The sequence below is a fragment of the Schistocerca piceifrons genome, chromosome 4 (assembly GCF_021461385.2).
Source record: "Schistocerca piceifrons isolate TAMUIC-IGC-003096 chromosome 4, iqSchPice1.1, whole genome shotgun sequence".
Taxonomy (NCBI): Eukaryota; Metazoa; Arthropoda; class Insecta; order Orthoptera; family Acrididae; genus Schistocerca; species Schistocerca piceifrons.
The window spans coordinates 262419282-262436445 of record NC_060141.1 but is presented as its reverse complement, the minus strand read 5'-3'; the positions used below and the strand labels follow the sequence as shown (position 1 = coordinate 262436445).

The window sequence follows — 17164 nt, the reverse complement described above, 5'->3', positions numbered from 1 at the left end:
CTGACACCGCCTGTCAACATCTACCAGTTTTTCTGCTGGTCCTAAAATTGTCGGACTTGCGAGTCGAAAAGTCCCTGGGCAGCGGCAGAAGAGCAGCATGAGAACTCTCGCATTGTTCTTACACTGTTTGGTGTTGCGAATCCTCATATTCAGGACTGCGGGTACCCTAGCGGCTTTCATGTCGGATGTTGTTGTGAAAATTGTCAGAATCCTTTCAAGTGGTTATCTGCATCCAGAGTTGTCGAGAACGCAGCAACCCAACAACAATCCCATTTGTTTACAATAGAAAGCCTTGGCTCAAGTGCCTCGGGCGTTCAGTGTTCGGCATTGGTTCCCTGCTCTCTGACATTGAACAGGATCATCCTTTCGGAGCGAATCAAACGCTCCAGTTAAACCATACATGTCTGGATTTCAGGAGAAGTCTCACGACATCTAGGTGCAGCGTCAGTGGAACCCTCTTGTTCTGAGCTCCAGGCTGTGAAGTATTATACACGATCAAAACTGTTTGTATTGTTGTCGGGTGTCCAGTCGGGTGCAGTCGCTGTCGTAACGCGATATTTCGACAGCTTACCTTGCCGTCATCGTCAGGTGATACCCGTAGAATGAGCGCCTTTGCTACATCTCGCCCTCTTTTATACTCTTATTGCCCCTCGTCCCTCCCTCCACTACTGGTCGCAAGCCGTGACGGGAAGAGTGGTGGGAGGAGAGGGGGTGGGGAGAGGGAGACGTTGCTGCAGGAAGCTGGGCGCGAACCCTGGTGCGTCGGTATTCCTGTGGCCTGTGTCGGGCGCGGAAGTCGCTCTCGGCCGATGGTGAGATTTTAGGTGGCTGAGTGCTGCGTTCCAGCTATGGTAGGAGTGAACCCAGTGTCTCTGCTGATCAGCCCATCAGCCACTCGTATTTCAATAGCCTCCTTCAGAAAACAATCCCAAAATGACGAGGTCTATCTTAGCACTTCCGTTTCATCATACTATATGGAGTCCCCTGTAGCCATGCAGTGTTCTGCAACTGCAGATTTTGTTGGTTGCTTAAATTTTGTGTGTCTTCTGTGTTCCTTGCATCTTTCTTCAATTGTCAGTGCAGTCTCCCCGATATAACTCTTACCACATTTAGATGGAATATGGTAAACGCCTGGTTTACGGAGCCCCAAGTCATCTTTCACCATACCTAATAGGGCATGCGTTTCCTAAGATGGGCTTCCTGTACACACAGTGTCCTAATGTGCCGTTCATTCTGCGCGTGACTGAAATGTCCAAAAAGGGGAGTTCTCCAGTCTCTTCGATCTCCATGTTCTGATACTGGGTAGCAGGAAGTTCAGATGCTGGAGCGTCTGTAGCCTTTCACTCCCAAGTGGTCACACCATAAAAGTGTCATCAACATATCTTAAAAAGAACGTAGGCTTCAGTGCAGCTGTTCCTAGAGCTTTCTCTTCGAAGTCCTCCATAAACTAGTTTGTCTAAACTAGTGACAGAGGACACCCAATGCCGATGCCATCCGTTTGTTCATAATAGTCGCCATTGACGAGAAAGAATGTTGTTGTGAACACAAATTCGAAGAGATTAGTCATTGCCGAGTTGAATTTCTCTCTCGTAAACTGGAGGGAGTTAATGAGCAGCACTCTAGTGAAGAGGGATACCACACCAAAGCTCACCACAAGGTCCTGTTCACGGAGGCGTAATTCTGACACCTGTTGAATAACATACATAAAGTACCTTATATGGTGTTGACATTTCCCGATGTAGGGGCTTAATACTTCCGTTGGACGTTTGGCCTGCCGGTACTTTGGTGTGCCTACGTTGCTTACGGTAGGACATCCTGCTTGTGAACCTTTGGCCAGCCGTAGAGCCTTGATTCTGCAGCTCGTGGCCAAAGTTTCTTGGCGATTTCGTTCGGCAAGGACTGGCGCAGAAGCTCAATAACTTATTCATCACTCTGTTGCCAGGCTTAAAGATAACGTTGTCAAACCACTTCATTAAAAAAGGAAACATAACATTATTAAGGACTTACCATACTGTCTTATACTTGGCAGTATATTCAAAAAACAAATTGAGAAGGTAATATACAACAGACTTTATAGACATTAAATACACAAAAACGTACTTAGCATCAATAGATTTTGGTTTCAAAAAGGAGTGTCAACAGAACAGATTATATTTATCATGACACTTGACATACTATAGTGAATAAATCAGTAATTATTAACATTGGGAATGTATTGCGAGCTATCATGATGTCCTCATGCATTCATTAAAATATCGTGGAATAAGAGACACAGCAGGTTCATGGTTTTTATCTTCTGTGGGCATCAGTTCCATGTTGCTCACATAGCAATAGGCATTCAGAATTTCAAATTATCGGACAAGGTTTACCACAGGATTCTACCTTTCATGAATCACTTACCTCACAAAAATCTTCATTACTCGAACTACTGCAATACAGCGAGCGCCAATACTGCCAGCTAAATAAAAGATTCTAACTACTGAAGTCACTAACTACTGATAGGCATAGTTAGCAAATGAAAGATTTTGATAGAGAACAAACAATGTATTTACCTTAACAGTGTTCAAAAGTCATTATATATATCAGTTCATGGCATCCAGTCTTACAAATTTACTGTCTCTGATGGACACACGTCCAGATCATCCGCTCTCAAAACTCCACCATCTCTCTCCCCACATCCACCACTGCTAGCGGCTCACCTCCAACTGTGCAACGCTACGCGCTGTTCACATCTAACTGCCCACTACAATAGAGAACTTTTCAACAATGCAAACCAGACACAGACTGCACACAGCACAGCCAGTGATTTTCATACAGGGCGCTACTTGGCATTACCAATATAAAAACCTAAACAGCCTACTTGCAACTTGATTGTGATTTAAAAATGGCAAATTAGTTCGTTTTTCATATTTCAGTTTACCAACTACTTCCTGAATCATTGTCTGAGAAAAACAGTAGACATATGTGTTATAAGAATTAAATCTGTTGTTAATTCCAGAATAACAAGGACAGATCACTTCAAAAATCTCGATGTCAGGCATAACTGTTTCTCTTTGCCAACACCAATTTTGCTCTTTTCTGAAAAAAAGCACACAAACAGAACAATCGTGTTTCATGTTGCTGAGTAATATTTCAAGCACTGAGTGATATGCAACGATGATGAAAATAAAGGAAGCGTTAGTTTCTTCCACAAAGTAATTGGAATTTATTGCTTGTTAGAGTGAAAAGCCAGTGCGGAAAGGAAAGCAATGGAACGAAAACATTCAAACGACTGACGCGGCGCGACTTGTGTTGCAGAGTACCTGGAGGTCGTGACCGAGAGCATGCAGACGTTCGACTCGGAGTGCGTCTCTGCAGTGGCTGAAGCCACACAGGAGCTCGAGCAGCTGCTGCAGAGCGATGGCGGCGTGTCCACCATCAACGAGCTGTTCGGGTGAGTTGGCCGCTTTACTCCCCATTCCAGCTAGTAGTAGCATTTGATTGCTTGCTGTTTGTGACTAACACCAGGGAAACTTACGGTACCATGTCTCGCCACTGTTGTCAGTATTGAAGTTTCAAACGTGGATATTCTCACACCTTGCAATATCAGGAAGTATTGCAATACGTGGGAAAAATTCTCTTTGTTCGATGTTATTACATATATCGTAACACAACAGACGCTACTTCAAATATCTCATATGAGACGCATTTTTCTGCTTGATTTTTTTTTGGGGTGGGGGGGTGGGGGGCATGGGAGACTGTAAAACTAGTGTAACCCACGATGCGAGAATATCAAACTTCAGTCATCTCGTATTCAAGAATTAGAGCATTGAGAAACTTGCAACAACCTTTACACATAATTTCAGACCTTTATGAAACATTTTCTCGCTGACGATCCCAGAAAAATGCTGAAAGGCATAAAATTTGTCCCTTACTACATTTTCGAAGTTCATCCGATAAAACTGTCACATGAAGTAAGTCGTTTTAATTTATTACTTCTTTGCAACTAACTCTGTTCGTAGCATTTTTCAGATAGTATTAACACATACCATTGAATGTACCGTAAAGATTACATGATTATACGACACTTTGTTCAGGGGCTACGACGTCACAAAAACGGAATGCGTGAAAGCCTACAGCATCATGCAAGACACTTAAATGTATTACTTCGTTGCTAGTAACTATTTTTTCAACTCAGTTCACAGACAGCCAGGCACATATACCACTGGACGTAGCTGCAAAACTATACCATTGTAGAGTACATAGTTCAGGGGATACGACATCATAAATATCAAGCTTAGTGAAAATGGGACTGCAGGGCAAAATTAGGTAGACACACAGGTAAAATACCTGTACGAATAAGCGTGAAACATGTTAAATATGTGTGAAATGTATTTGACGTGTGCGAATACGAGCAAAGCCACAGATAAAAAGATCTTCTCAAACCCATGGAACGATATAAATCAAATTTGCGACATACAGTAGTTACAATCTGGAAACAAATACTGTAGGGGTAGGAACCACCATCCTGATATTGGCGTGAGTGTGATGCCTTGGAGAGAGAAAGGAAAACGACGAGATGGACAGAGATGGAGGAGGGCGAAATGGACAGACAGAGGGGAGAGGGGATGGACAGAGAAAGGAAAGAGGAGGAGATGGACAGAGAAAGAGGGAGGAAGAGTCAGGCCGAGACGTAGGGGAGGAAGAGATGAACAGAGAAAGAGGGAGGAGGTAATGGACAGAGAAAGGAAAGAGGAGAAGATGGGATTAGGGTAAAGGAGCAGATGTGCACAGGAGGAGGACCTGATGGATAGAGGAAGAGGAGCAGATGGATAGAGGGAAGGGCAGGAGGAAATGGACTGGGAATAGGGAGTGCAGGAGGTGGACAGAGTGACGGGGTGCTGGAGATCGACAGAGAGAAGGGAGGGGGACTAGTAGAAGATTGGAATAAATACATACGCGGGCAACGCCATGTACTGGGCTGGTAGGAACATAATACGACGTGAGAAAATAATAGTGTCCACAAATAGTACTTAGACGACGGGAATCATCATAATGTTACTTAACAAGCGAATAAGTACACGGGATACGCAAAATAATGTGAACACCTGTGCTTACTTGGGAATGGGTTAATAATAAGGGGTTCAATCCCCATTTGCCCGTAATACAGCTGCGATTCTTCTTGGAATACTGGCATATAATGATTTTATAGTCTCCAGTGGAATGTTATGACACTCTTCGATTAGAACTTCTTCTAAGTCCTGTAGTGAAGAGGGAGGCGGAAATCTGCTCCGGCGTCTGCGCTCCAATACCGCCCACAAGCGACTGTCCTGAACAGGCAAAACGCTGCAATTCAGTTGCATGCTCCTCATACAACAATTGTACTGTCCTGCCTGTGTGAATGAGTGCATTATCGTCCTGAAATATGGCATCATTGTTGGGGAACAACATTTGAACCATGGGGTGCGCCTGATCACCTAAACTCCCATAATCTTTGGCTGTAACACGGCCTTTGAGAGTAATGATAGGACCAGCGGAATACCATGGCATGGCTTTCCACACCATCACATTCCACCTGCATGCTTAACCGTTGGATTCAAGAAATCAGATTAGTAGGCTTCTTTTGGTGTTCTCCAGACGTAAACCCAGCCCGATGTTGGAAATAACGAAAACGTTGACTCGTCAGACCATATGACGTTTTTCCACTGAACAGGCGCCCAGGATTTATTCTTCTGACATGTTTTACGCTTCTTTGCCTTGGTTGACGTCACTAAGGGTTCGGCATAGCAGCTTGCCCGTGAAAATTCGCTGTATGGAGTTCTCGGCGGATAGTATTAATAGTTACGGAGTCTCGAAGAGGGCTATTGAGCTCTGCAGTAACTTTATCCGCCGTATTTTTGTGTTGTTTTGACACAATTGATGTTAGCGTACGACGGTTTCTGTTATTTAGATTTGATTTGCACCAATTATTACTTTAAGACGATGATTCTTTCCTCATTTTGTGTAGGCTGTCACAATTGTTGAAACAGTTGCTCTTGAAACAACCAATAAATTGGCTCTCTTGGTTACTGATGCTCCAGCTAATCAGTCCCCCATAATACGTACTCTTTGGAACTCAGTTAGGCCTTTCATTGCGTGTCGACCAAGTCCTCTGAATGCAAATACGAAATGTGCACTACTCTTAAACAACCTGCACTAATGCTTAGTCCATACTGAACACGCACAGTCCAGCGCAACACATGCCTTAGCTGCACTACTGACCCTCAAACACAACCATCCCATTACTACCACTGTGATCATTATGTTGCCTATCCCCTGTTTCTGCAGCGACGGTTATTATTCTAGTTACAGGATACACAATAATGCTCCATTAAAATACGGTCCACGTGTCGATTGAAAGTAACATTTCACTTTGTTTTGGTTAAATAGTTTCCACGTCGCTGTATGCTCTCAGCTCGGCTCAGTATTCTTTCAGTGAGGATAATCAGTCAGGTTATACAGTCCCTTTCTAAAAACTTGCGAGAAAATGTGTAGAAGATCACAGTTTAAGTACGAAGATGGTAAAAAATGTTGGCCTGCTTCATGATTATACATAGTGTTTCTCACGGACAGGGGAGCTCTACGTCCGCATTGTTCGAAATCCAACAACATATAGATAGACCCTGACTGCTGATGACGCCTTTGATGGTTCCATGTACTGTGTCAGGTGGCGTATTGATTTAACGGAACTACATTTAAATGTAAGGAAGCAAGCAAAAAATGTTATAATTGAAAATAGAGAAATTTTCAGTTGATGTTTGGAAGCACTAGCTAGCGTGGACCTTCTATCAAAACAATTTAAATGGCTCAGTATGAATTCCAGGCCTTATTAAAACACATATATCCAGATAACACGTCTTCCGAAACGAAAAATACATCAGCAATCAACACACTTGCAAGCCCAACGGATGGAAAGAAGGAATGGACAATCGTAAAGTACACACGTCAAAAAATGTTTTGCATCACCTCGGTTCCGAGAGATCCGGATCCTGTACGGAAAATTGGAATGGAGATCAACATAAACATCATTTCCGTCCTTTTTATTGCTCATGAAAACCACACATTGCGCATTGTACACACCATACAGCGAGGCCTTCAGAGGTGGTGGACCAGATTGCTGTACACAACGGTACCTCTAATACCCAGTAGCACATCCTCTTGCATTGTTACATGCCTGTATTCGTCGTGGCATACTATCCACAAGTTCATCATGGCTCTGTTGGACCAGATTGTCCCATTCCTCAACGGCGATTCGGCGTAGATATCTCAGAGTGGTTGGTGGGTCATGTCGTCCATGAACAACCCTTTTCAATCCATCCCAGGTATGTTCGGTTGTGTTTCTGTCTGGAGAACATGCTGGCCACTTTAGTCGAGCGATGTTGTTATCCTGAAGAAAGTCATTCACATGATGTGTACTATGGGGACGCTTATTGTCGTCCATGAAGACGAATGCCTCGCCAACATGCTGCCGATATGGTTCACTATCGGCTGAACGATGGCATTCACGTATCGTACAGCTGTTACGGCGCCTTCCATGACCACCAGCGGCGTACGTCGGCCCCACATACTGCCACCCCAAAACATCAGGAAACCTCCACCTTGCTGCATTCGCTGGGCAGTGTATCTAAGGCGTTTGGCCTGACCGGAATGCCTCCAAACACATCCCAGATGACTTTCTGGTTGAAGGCATATGCGACACTCATCTGTGAAGACAACGTGATGGCAATCCTGAGCGGTCCATTCGGCATGTTGTTGGGCCCATCTGTACCGCGCTGCATGGTGCCGTGGTTGGAAAGATGGACCTCGCCATGGACGTCAGGAGTGAAGTTGCGCATCATGCAGCTTATTGCGCACGGGTTGAGTCATAACACGACGTCCTGTGGCTGCACGTAAGGCATTATACAACATGGTAGCGTTGCTGTCAGGCTTCCTCCGAGCCATAATAAGTCGGTAGCGGTCATCCACTGCAGTAGTAGCCCGTGGGCGGCCTAAGCGAGGCATGTCATCGGCAGTTCCTGTCTCTCTCTGTATCTCCTCCATGTCCGAACAACATCGCTTTGGTTCACTCCGAGACGCCTGGACACTTCCCTTGTTGAGAAAGTAACAATGCGTACGCGATCGAACCTCAGTGTTGACTCTCTAGGCATGGTTGAGCTACAGACAACACGAGCCATGTACATCCTTCCTGGTGGAATGACTGGAACTGGTCGGATGTCGGATACCCTCTGTCTAATAGGCGCTGCTCGTGCATGGTTGTTTAGATCTTCGGGCGGGTGTAGTGTCATCTCTGGACAGTCAAAGGGACTGTGCCTGTGATACAATATCCACAGTTAACGTCTATCTTCGGAGTTCTGGGAACCGGGGGTGATGCAAAACTTTTTTTGATGTGTGTCTTTACTTAGCTAAATTATGGTCATATTACTTTAACTCTTTAGGTAAATTGGAGATGATTCAAATTTGTTGCATAAACGAATGTGTAAATAAAATTTAAACAACACCACGGACAAGTCTTCCACTCATACAACAAGCAGTTAAATTAATCCTGAGTCCAAAATTAATTCACACAAATGCAGCAAAAACGATGGTAAATTAAAATCAGTGTCAAACCCATAAAACAAAAATTACTGTGCCACGAACAGACAGAAACCTTTAGAAGAGTAGAGTAGCCATCGGAAAAGTTTTTTAAGAAAACCTAGGGAACGGATCTGAATGTTGGTACAGTCTCTACACTATTTTGGTCAGCAATGATGTGCAACGAGTGTCAATGCCTACGATCCAGAATTCAACTTTACCCGTGAATTCCGTAGCAATAAGTAGCAGATTATGTTCTAGGGCGATGTGCTTCTCGGGCGTATAAATAGAAAGCATAGAGCCATCCTCTAGCTCGAAATAATAGTGAATTCTACAAACTGCTTATAGCGTCCGTGAACCCCCCCCCCCCCCCCCCCACCCATGCCATTGGATGGCCGTCCTCCAGCTATGGATGGTAAACGACTGATTGCAAGGGGATGTGGGGGGCCGTTAGGTCAGTAGGTCAGAACTTGCGTATGCCCCTGGCGAGACGAGAAGCGGACCGTTGTTTAGATACAGGCCAAGAGGTTATACAGCGTTTTCGATAACATGTCGAAACAGCGCAAAGGTAAAAAAGAATGCAAAATATTGTTCACATTCCTACCAGAAGCTACGGCTTGGTGAGAAAGATCAGTCCAATAGACCGTGTTGCACGAATTACACCCAATACTCCCGTGGTGTAACTGATGAGGATTTTTAGAACTCGAACGACGACTTTTCTACTAATTCACGTACCCTGATAAATGTAGCCATCCTTCATCAGAAAACCGGGCATTTCGGCATGATCTTCTTCCCCACATACAGACTGCGGTAGCCATTTGCTGTAATGACGCCCAGTAGCAGTATTTGAATTGGTCAGTCGACAGTTACTTTGTGAGGTTTCAGTTTGTGCTTGTGCACAATTGTAGAAGCAGATACCGCTGATACCCCAATCTAAAATGATTTTCTCGGACAACAAGGCTTTTCTTAACTGTCCCAGTTTTGCTAAAACTGATGTGCTACCTATCAGTTCGTCAGGACGGGCAATATGACTAACCTGCCAGAGCCGTCAGAACGGGTAACAACATCACCAGCAATCACAGCTGGCCACACAACACAACACACATCACTTGCGTCACTGGCGAAACACATTAAATGTTAAAATATTGTACTATAGAACCATCATCTCATAGAAGCGTAGTTGAAGATTGTTGTTGTTGTGGTCTTCAGTCCTGACAGCCTTGGGAGAGCCAGTCCTGACAAAACTCTACCATTTGGTGAGCAAGATGTATGAGACAGGCGAAATACCCTCAGATTCAAGAAGAATATAATAATTCCAATCCCAAAGAAAGCAGGTGTTGACAGATGAGATAATAACCGAACTATCAGTTTAATAAGTCACGGCTGTAAAATACTAACGCGAATTCTTTACAGACGAATGGAAAAACTAGTAGAAGCCAACCTCGGGGAAGATCAGTTTGGATTCCGTAGAAATGTTGGAACACGTGAGGCAATACTGACCCTATGACTTCTCTTAGAAGCTAGATTAAGGAAAGGCAAACCCACATTTCTAGCATTTGTAGACTTAGAGAAAGCTTTTGACAATGTTGACTGGAATACTCTCTTTCAAATTCTAAAGGTGGCAGGGGTAAAATACAGGGAGCGAAAAGCTATTTACAATTTGTACAGAAACCAGATGGCAGTTATAAGAGTCGAGGGACATGAAAGGGAAGCAGTGGTTGGGAACGGAGTGAGACAGGGTTGTAGCCTCTCCCCGTTGTTATTCAATCTCTATATTGAGCAAGCAGTGAAGGAAACAAAAGAAAAATTCAGAGTAGGTATTAAATTCCATGGAGAAGAAATAAAAACTTTGAGGTTCGCCGATGGCATTGTCATTGTGTCAGAGACAGCAAAGGACTTGGAAGAGCAGTTGAAAGGAATGGATAGTGTCTTGAAAGAAGGATATAAGATGAACATCAACAAAAACAAAACGAGGATAACGGAATGTAGTCGAATTAAATCGGGTGATGCTGAGGGAATTAGATTAGGAAATGAGTCACTTAAAGTAGTAAAGGAGTTTTGCTATTTGGAGGGCAAAATAACTGATAATGGTCGAAGTAGAGAGGATATAAAATGTAGACTGGCAATGGCAAGGAAAGCGTATCTGAAGAAGAGAAATTTGTTAACATCGAGTATAGATTTAAATGTCAGGAAGTCGTTTCTGAAAGTATTTGTATGGAGTGTAGCCATGTATGGAAGTGAAACGTGGAAGATAAATAGTTTAGACAGGAAGAAAATAGAAGCTTTCGAAATCTGGTGGTACAGAAGAATGCTGAAGATTAGATGGGTAGATCACATAACTAATGAGGAAGTATTGAATAGAATTGGGGAGAAGTTTGTGGCACAACTTGATTAGAAGAAGGGCTCGGTTGGTAGGACATGTTCTGAGGCATCGAGGGATCACCAATTTAGTATTGGAGGGCAGCTTGGAGGGTAAAAATCGTAGAGGGAGACCAAGAGATGAATAAACCAAGTAGATTCAGAAGGATGTAGGTTGCAGTAGGTACTGGGAGATGAAGAAGCTTGCACAGGATAGTGTAGCCTGGAGAGCTGCATCAAACCAGTGATATGAGTCCCATATGTACGACAGATTCTTGGCGATATATATGTTCTCCGCGAGTTCACTCAAGATACAAGCGTCTATCACTCCACCACAGTTTGTCTCTGTACAGGTACATTTTTAAAATGGTCAACAAAAGCGGGCGAGTGACACCGTGGACGTGTCGAACTGGTAAAGGGTCGGTGGAGGGGGGGGGGGGGGGGATTCTCTCAGAGGGACCCTTTTATTCACGATTGTGTCAATGGCATACCTCTCTCTGATCACGCCGCAGGATCAGAGGAGGACTGAAAAACATAAGCAATGAGAACCCTTTGCTTCTTTGGACCACGTTTAAATTTCGTCGACATCCCTACCGTTCCTTTACGTACACCAGAGAAAAAAATTTAGGTCTTAATGCAATCCAAAGAGGTGCGATCACGTTCAACGGACTTTCTAGCCCACGAGAGATCGGTTGATTCTTAGAGGGGTGGGGGAAGGGGATGTCAGCTGTGTCAAAAATTTTCAGAAATATCGTCCTGTTGCTCAGCACACTACGAACTGTCACTGTTGCTTTTAACAGCGATATGTGTGGTAATCAACGCTGCAAAGGAAATGGATGGTTTGATCGATGCCCTTTTGCCCGTCCCTAATGCCTCTTCGTATCGATTCTGAGCGACTGAATGTGTAAAATGTTTTCCGTGGCCATTCATAATAGAACCACGGGATTCCAGCCGTGGGCGTCGAGGTTCTGACAGCCGTCGCAATGGCTTCAAGAGAAACTGTGGAATGTGGCGACCTTCCTATCGTGTGACACATCCACCATAGCGTTGTGCATAATTTTTGGGATATTTTTATGCCAATGTGACATTTCAACCACCTCACATGAACCTCTGAGTTGTGACCTGTCTTTGTGTGAGTCGACACCTTGCTGTCTGATGCGTCGCCGAGCCCTTTTGCATCAACACAGACAAAGAATGCAGGCACCTTTCAGACAAATATCATACTTTTACGTCGCAATGGTTGACAATTACGACATTTCTAAAAATTGCTCCCTTAAAATTATGTTGCACTGTACATTTAGAAGGTGTTTGCTGCTTATGTTACGCCCATCCATCTGATACTTTTTGATTTAGGAGTTCTAAGTTGCTGTAACCCTCCACCACCCTTCCAAATGATAGATCGTGTTCTTTTGGGAAATGAGCATCTGTTTTTCTCACTCCACAACGAGTTACGCAGATACTTTTGTCTTGTAGCAGTCTCTCTGTAAAGAAAATGACTGAAGCACACTCATATTTTATTTTTGCAGATGACTTTTCATTCTTTTCCTCTGACAATACGATGGATTCGCTGTGGAAAAACAGTTACCGAAACGTAATTTTGTCGAGTCAGGGCCTGAGATTCAGTAAAATTTACAATTCTACTCCATCAAAAAGCCATTCACCTGACAATTTTTTAGTCTCTTCAAAGATCAAATCACAAAAGATTTTTAAAGAAGCATAATCAAATTTGAAACAAATATGTTAAAAATCTATGCGATTAGTACTCCAGCAAATCAACTACGGAAAATCAGCAAGCATGGCTCACCTAGGGAAATCAAGACTTAAACTGTTGCTTGAAACTCTGTAACAAATTCCCTTCGGTTGATCTCTCCACTTCATCTGACATTTCTTCACGATTTTTGTCTTTGTATAGATCGGCAAGGTGTGAGTCAAGTGCACGTCCTCCAGAGCAGTTCTGACATTGATGAATCATGCAAGTTTCTCTATTTAGTGGTGCACACCGTCAAGCCAAACAAAAATTTATAGTTCTTGCCAATAATGCAACTAGCAAGCATCAATTTGGTATTTTGGTGAACTGTGCTAGCACTCGCTGAGTGAACATCTGGGGAACCAAAGACACACAATGTCTTGGCCCGAGTTTACAGAATTTTGAGAAATTGATATCCTTGCGGTGCTTCACAAGAAGTAGGGGTCGGTTGATAGGACACGTTCTGAGGCGTCAAGGGATCACCAATTTAATACTGGAGTGAAGCGTGGAGGGTAAAATTCGTAGAGGGGGACCAAGAGATGAGTACACGCAGAAGATTCAGAAGGATGTAGGTTCAGTAGTCATTTGGAGATGAAGAGGCTTGCACAATATAGGAAAGCAGGGAGAGCTGCGGCAAACCAGTATTTGGACTGAAGACCCAAAAACATCAACAATGAAAAACACACATGGGCGCTACTGCTGATCTAATTTACAGCTGAAAGTGAACTTGACGAGAATTATTAAAGTAAACAATGTTATTCCACAACGTTGGCACTGAAAACATCTTGTGCTCGATAAGGCACTTTTAGCTAGTTCTCTCGTCAGGACTTCTTCCCACGCTTGGAATGCATTTAGCACAGCAGTATGATCAGATGGCCACGGGCAAATGGTTTTTGTTGATACTTCAAAGGGCGATTTTCCATACCAATAATAAAACCGCTGGGAAAATAGAGCTGTTGAAACATGTTTCTCAAACTGCATACTGAACTGTAGTAACATACGTTCTTATACTTAAGAAATGAGGGTTGGTGTGCTTTTAATTACTCACCTTCCTTATCTGGCAGTACAAAACACATGCCACTCCAATGAAATAACATGCTAAACATTAGTATACATGTTCATATAGGTCAGAAGCGAAGTTTTTAAGCTTTCAGCTACCCACTTTCAAAGTCACCCAATCATTATAGCGATTCCAGGTTAGGATATAACTTTATATTACAGTGAAAAACGTTTGTCACCGTTTGCTGATAATGCTGACACACCTTTCAAACAGTGGAGTCTACATGACGTTTCGATGAAACAATGTACTGAACAGTAGCAACGTATTTCATGGATTATAATATACTATGGACCATAGGGTGCCCTTAATCCTCAAGCATTTTTAAATGACATTTTTAACCATTTTATTAACAGATTGCAAAACCAGATAAAAAAAATATTCCTAGTTCATAAAACCGAACTGATCTTTAAATTCCCTGAAAATCGTCATATGAATTTTCTTCCCCTACATCTACATCTACATTTATACTCCGCAAGCCACCCAACGGTGTGTGGCGGAGGGCACTTTACGTGCCACTGTCATTACCTCCCTTTCCTGTTCCAGTCGCGTATGGTTCGCGGGAAGAACGACTGTCTGAAAGCCTCCGTGCGCGCTCTAATCTCTCTAATTTTACATTCGTGATCTCCTCGGGAGGTATAAGTAGGGGGAAGCAATATATTCGATACCTCATCCAGAAACGCACCCTCTCGAAACCTGGCGAGCAAGCTACACCGCGATGCAGAGCGCCTCTCTTGCAGAGTCTGCCACTTGAGTTTATTAAACATCTCCGTAACGCTATCACGGTTACCAAATAACCCTGTGACGAAACGCGCCGCTCTTCTTTGGATCTTCTCTATCTCCTCCGTCAAAACGATCTGGTACGGATCCCACACTGATGAGCAATACTCAAGTATAGGTCGAACGAGTGTTTTGTAAGCCACCTCCTTTGTTGATGGACTACATTTTCTAAGCACTCTCCCCTGCTTGTTGTTGTTGTTGTTGTTGTTGTTGTTCTTGTTCTGTTTCTTTGTCTTGTTCTTCATCGACATCGTTGTCCTCTTCATATATAAGACGGTCTTCACTGCCATCGAGCGTGTTACTTATGCCGCACTTCCAGAAAGATTTAACAATAATGTCTCCTCTCACTGTAGACCACGACTGTTTCGTCCAGTGACACACCTTTTTGATAGGAGGTCGTTTTAAAGCTCCCTTAGGCGTGAATTGATGTGATTCATCCATCATCCATTTGTCCATTCCTCTCTCGTATATACACTACTGGCCATTAAAATTGCTACACCACGAAGATGACGTGCTACAGACGCGAAATTTAACCGACAGGAAGAAGATGCTGTGATATGCAAATGATTAGCTTTTCAGAGCATTCACACAAGGTTGGCGCCGGTGGTGACACCTACAACGTGCTGACATGAGGAAAGTTTCCAACCGATTTCTCATACACAAACAGAAGATGACTGGCTTTGCCTGGTGAAACATTGTTGAGATGCCTCGTGTATGGAGGAGAAATGCGTTCCATCACGTTTCCGACTTTGATAAAAGTCGGATTGTAGCCTATCGCGATTGCAGTTTATCGTATCGCGACATTGCTGCTCGTGTTGGTCGAGACCCAACGACTGTTAGCAGAATATGGAATCGGTGGGTTCAGGAGGGTAATACGGAACGCAGTGCTGGATCTCAACGGCCTCGTATCACTAGCAGTCGAGGTGACAGGCATCTTATTCGCATGGCTGTAACGGATCGTGCAGCCACGTCTCGATCCCTGAGTCAACAGATGGGGGCGTTTGGAAGACAACAACCATCTGCACGAACAGTTCGACGACGTTTGCAGCAGCATGGACTATCAGCTCGGAAACCATGGCTGCGGTTACGCTTGACGCTGCATCACAGACAGGAGCTCCTGCGATGGTGTACTCATCTACGAACCTGGGTGCACGAATGACAAAACGTCATTTTTTCGGATGAATCCAGGTTCTGTTTACAGCATCATGTTAGTCGTATCTGTGTTTGGCGACATCGCGGTGAACGCACATTGGAAGCGTGTATTCATCTCCATACTGGCGTATCACCCGGCGTGATGGTATGAGGTGCCATTGGTTACACGTCTCGGTCACCTCTTGTTCGCATTGACGGCACTTTGAACATTGGACGTTACATTTCAGATGTATTACGACCCGTGGCTCTACCCTTCATTCGATCCCTGCGAAACCCTACATTTCAGCAGGATAATGCACGACCGCATGTTGCAGGTCCTGTACGGGCCTTTCTGGATACAGAAAATGTTCGACTGCTGCCATGGCCAGCACATTCTCCAGATCTCTCACCAATTGAAAACGTTTGGTCAATGGTGGCCGAGCAACTGGCTCGTCACAATACGCCAGTCACTAATCTTGATGAATTGTGGTATTGTGTTGAAGCTGCATGGGCAGCTGTACCTGTACACGCCATCCAAGGTCTGTTTGACTCAATGTCCAGGCGTATCAAGGCCGTTATTACTGCCAGAGGTGGTTGTTCTGGGTACTGATTTCTCAGGATCTATACACCGAAATTGCGTGCAAATGTAATCACATGTCCGTTATAGTATAATATATTTGTCCAATGAATACCCGTTTATCATCTGCATTTCTTCTTGATGTAGCAATTTTAATGGGAAGTAGTGTACTTTAGATGGTTTATTTGTCAAGACATCAAGAGGTTACAATTGTGAAGTAAGTCTTCAAGGAATAACGGCAAGCTCTGTATTGTGGGGGTATTTTATTGATGTATTACAGATATGAAGTAACTGTAGTTACATCCTTTCTGTAAGTTTATGGATAAATACTTTTTAACATGGCTCATAAAATTAAGATTGTTTGGATTCTTTTGAGCACAATGAAGATGGCTGCTTTCTGATTACATTGTAATTGACTGGTTTTAATGGCCACTAGAATACTAGTCTGTGTCTGAAGGAGGAATTCTAGCTTTAATCGATTTAGAGGGGAAAGGAAGGTTGGAAAGGGGAGGGTGGGGGCGTTGGGAGAGGAGGGAAAAGAGATGGGGGGCATGATTAAATCATACGTTCAAGGTCAATGAACGTGTTGAAGCTCATTTCTGATCCCAAATCGCCATTGCATTCATACTCAAAATGTTTTCCGCAGTACTTCACCCATTTTACATACCATCGTTCGCCTTTCGTGCTACGAGGCTTGTCGGCAATGGAATATCGTGTTTAACAGTTGATCATAGTTCAGTTATTTCACTTCTAAGTTTTCGAATAAAACTGAAGACTTCCAGTTGGAGCTACGCACATTCAGCCAAAGTCATTTTAAGGAAAGTGTTAAGTAGCAGAAGCAGGTGCTAGGCTCGTTACTGCATTTCACACAGATACCCATTCATCCTCACATGAGATCTGTGAAGTCACTTGATGCTCGTGGTTA

General features: G+C 43.7%; 1 pseudogene; it reads left to right on the top strand.

Annotated features, from left to right (window-relative positions):
- The window catches only part of LOC124795778, a 75253-nt pseudogene that overhangs the window by 25621 nt on the left and 32468 nt on the right, over positions 1-17164 (top strand).